Source organism: Mirounga angustirostris, unplaced genomic scaffold, assembly GCF_029215605.1.
Source record: "Mirounga angustirostris isolate CCGP_5_RB_7025 unplaced genomic scaffold, mMirAng1.0.hap1 SCAF_4, whole genome shotgun sequence".
Lineage (NCBI taxonomy): Eukaryota > Metazoa > Chordata > Mammalia > Carnivora > Phocidae > Mirounga > Mirounga angustirostris.
Window position 1 is genome coordinate 160,318,387 of NW_026991712.1, and position 4,181 is coordinate 160,322,567.

At 39.3% G+C, this 4,181-nt stretch overlaps 1 pseudogene; it reads left to right on the forward strand.

Moving 5' to 3' along the window:
- The first annotated feature begins 1,846 nt into the window (after positions 1–1,846).
- Positions 1,847–2,162, forward strand: LOC123859764 (U6 snRNA-associated Sm-like protein LSm3; annotated as a pseudogene).
- The last annotated feature ends 2,019 nt before the right edge of the window (positions 2,163–4,181 follow it).

The window sequence follows — 4,181 nt, forward strand, 5'->3', positions numbered from 1 at the left end:
GTCTTCCTTCAAACTTCTGTAATACAAGTTGGGCTTTTCCCTTCCCCTGAGACCCATAAATGGGACTATTCCTCAAAATAAGAAGGGTGTTCAGACATGAGATGGCTAAAAAAACAATAAGATACATTACAGAAACAAATAATAAAAACAACAGCCAACAGTCATTGAGAGCTACGTATGTACAAATTTTATGTGAGTTAACTCAGTTAACGCTTAAAATAGCCCAACAAGGTATGTCCCATTACTAACCTATGTGGTAGGCTAAATAATACCCCCCAAAGATATCTACTTCCTAATCCCCAGAACCTCTGAATATGGCAAAAGAGTGAATATTACCTGTTGTATAATAATAAAGAACTTGACTGGGGGTGCCTGGCTGGCTCAGACAGTAGAACATGACTCAGGGTTGTGAGTTTGAGACCCATGTTGGACGTAGAACTTACATTTAAAAAAAATTGCCTGGCCTTTGCCTCTATTATGTCAATTGTATCTCAGCAAGGTTAGAAATTTAGAAAAATTATTAACTTATTAATAAAAATTTATTGATAGAAAAATTTATAAATTTTAGAAAAATTTATTAATACATGATAAAATTGTGGGGTGCCTTGGTGGCTCAGTTAGTTAAACGTCTGCCTTTGGCTGGGGTCATGATCTCGGGGTCCTGGAATCGAGCCCCCTGTCAGGCTCCCTGCTCAGCAGGGAGTCTGCTTCTCCCTCTGCCCCTCTCCCCTGCTAAAAAAATACATGATAAAATTGCTATGGAAGATAAATCCAACTTCACCATGAAGGTAGTAGATCTGTGGCCTCCAGCAATTCCAGACTCACACAGTCACATTTTTTTTTCCCCTCCAGAAAGGAAAAGAGCATCTTCCTCCCAATTTTGTTTTGAAGAATCTCAGGGAAAATGCTGGTTAACCTGTCTTGGGTTAGACTCCCATCCTATTTCCCAGGAAGATCACAGGTCTGTGATCAGGAGAGAGGAGTCTAAGGGGAGTCTGAAAACAAGATTCTGCTGCATTAGGGAATATATGCAGAGTCATTTGCAGGAATTGCTTAGAGAATTTTGGGAGAATCCAAAAGGGACTCCAGGAGCTTGAATTTTAAGAGTCTACCACCAAGAAGCAGCAAGTACAGTTAGATCAGGCTTCTTTGTTTACTTTGAGGAGTTTCAGTAGAGACAGGAGATTTAAGGGATTAATTAAGGTGGTAGCTGTAGTCTTAGTAGCTAACAGAACTGTGAGGCAAATTCACACCCAACACTCTGGCCAGTGAAGAACTTGGAAAAATGTAGAAGAAGGTATCCAAAACTATAGAAACTATACACATATATACACACAGGGATAGATAGATGATAGATAGATAGATAGATGGAGATGGATACATAGATATGCAAGCTATTTACATTAGTTACTTTTTGGAAATGGACTTTAGGGAAACTTTCATTTTTTATTGTTTTTATTTTTGTGGCATTTAAATATTTTGCAATATTTTATAAGAAATAAATGAAAGATTTTAAAAAATATTTATTTATTTATTTTAGCGAGAGAATGTATGAGTGGGGTGGGGGGGGCGGCAGAGGGAGAGGGAATGGAGCTTGATGTGGGGCTCCATCCCAAGACCCTGAGATCATGACCTGAACTGAAACGGAGAGTTGGATGCTTAACCAACTGAGCCACCCAGGCATCCCCCCAAAGAAGTTTTGTAAAAACAAAGTCTGCAAGTCTGCGTGAAAAAGAAATGGGCTTCTCATTGTTATCAGACTGTCCTTAACTGGTGTTGGGTTCTCCAGGACTCTTCTCTCTCATCAGCTATTAAAAGTAGATTGGAGGGGGGAAGAGCGCAGGGTTTGAAACATGGCGGACGATGTGGACCAGCAACAAACTACCAACACTGTAGAAGAGCCCCTGGATCTCATCAGGCTCAGCCTGGATGAGCGAATTTATGTGAAAATGAGAAGTGACAGAGAGCTTTGAGGCAGATTACATGCTTATGATCAGCATTTAAATAGGATATCAGGAGATGTGGAAGAAACTGTGACTACTATAGAAATTGATGAGGAAACATATGAAGAGATATATAAATCAACAAAACGGAATATTCCAAAGGTTTTTGTCTGGGGAGATGGTGTTGTACTAGTTGGCTCTCCATTAAGAGTTGGTTAAAACAAAGAATTTATCACGTATGGAATATAGGAGCTTTTGTATGATTGCCTCTTTAAATGTAGAAGACATTCAAAAGGGAAACCTGAGTAAATTTTGATATTAAGAAATGACCAAGGATTCTTCCACTCCTGAAATGAGTTGATTTGTGGATAACTCAAAAATTCTTTTTTTTAAAGATTTATTTATTTATTTATTCATGAGAGACAGAGAGAGAGAGAGAAAGGCATAGGGAGAAGCAGGCTCCCTGCTCAGCAGGGAGCCCGACGTGGGACTCGATCCCAGGACCCCGGGATCATGACCTGAGCCGAAGGCAGACGCCCAACCATCTGAGCCACCCAGGTGCGCGATAACTCAAAAATTCTTAAGCTAAAGGGCATTTTAATTTTTTTCCAGCCCTTTCAATAAATGTGATCACCAAGATGCAGGAAAAAAAAAAGTAGATTGGGGGAAAAAGTATGGAAAAAGAAAAGGAAAGCCTTGTGTACTGTGGGTGGGAATGCAAACTGGCGTAGCCACTATAGAGGACAGTATGGAGGTTTGGGGTGCCTGGGTGGCTCAGTCGGTTAAGTGTCTGTCTTTGGCTCAGGTCATGATTCCAGGGTCCTGGGATCAAGTCCTGCAGAGAGCCTACTTCTCCCTCTCCCCCTGCCCCTCCTCCCTGTTTGTGCTCTCTCTCTCATGCTCTTTCTCTCTCAAATAAATAAAATATTAAAAAAAAGAAGACAGTATGGAGGTTCCTCAAAAAATTGAAAATAGAAACACCATACAATCCAGCAATTCCACTACTGGGTATTTACCAAGAAAACAAAAACGCTAATTCAAAAAGATATATGCATCCCTATGTTTATGAAACCATTATTTACAATAGCCAAGATATGGAAGCAACTCAAGTGTCCATCCACAGATGAATGGATAAAGAAGATGGGGTATATATAGATACACTGGAATATTACACAGCTATAAAAAAGGTAATGAAATCTTGCCATTTTTGACAACATGGATGGACCTAGAGGGTATTATGCTAAATAAGATATAAGTCAGACAAAGACAAATACCACATGATTTCACCTATATGTGGAATCTACAAAAGCAAAGCAAATGAACAAACAAAACAAAACAAAACAGAAACAGACTCATAAATACAAAGAAGAAACTGGTGGTTGCCAGAGCAGGGGAAGATGGGAGGTGGGGGGAAATAGGTAAAGGGGATTAAGAGGTACAAACTTCCAATTATGAAATAAATAAATCACAGGGATATGACGTATGACATAGGGAATATAGTCAATAAGATTGTAATAATTTTTTTTAAAGATTTTATTTATTTATTTGACAGAGAGGCACAGCGAGAGAGGGAACACAAGCAGGGGGAGTGGGAGAGGGAGAAGCAGGCTTCCCGCTGAGCAGGGAGCCCGATGTGGGGCTCGATCCCAGGACCCTGAGATCATGACATGAGCTGAAGGCAGACGCTTAATGACTGAGCCACCCAGGAGCCCCAGATTGTAATAATTTTTTATGGCAACTATACTTATCATGGTAAACATCCCATAATGCGTATAAATGTTGAATCACTATGTTGTGCACCTGAAACTAATATAGTATTATATGTCAAGTATACTTCAATTAAAAAAATGAAATAAGCAAAAAAAAAGTAGACTGGAGAAAAACAGTGTGCATTTTATGCCCCATATATGTAAAACCAAAAGAGAGGGTTATATATACACATTCACACAGATTATCATTGGAATGATAAATAAGAAGCTGATAAAAATCAATGATTCTTGGGAGGAAAAGGGGGGCGGGGTTTGGAGGATAAAGGCAGGTAAGAGATTTGCTTTTCATTGTCTACTGGTGATGATGTTTGAATTTTTTTTTACCATGTGAATGCATTACCTATTAAAATAATTTTTAAAAAAGTAGCATTCAGAGACTGAATAAAAGGGAATGGGTAGTATCTGAGACAGATGGGGTAGATAGCATGCTCAACATCTGCACTAAGCCCCACTATCCAGCTTGCCTACA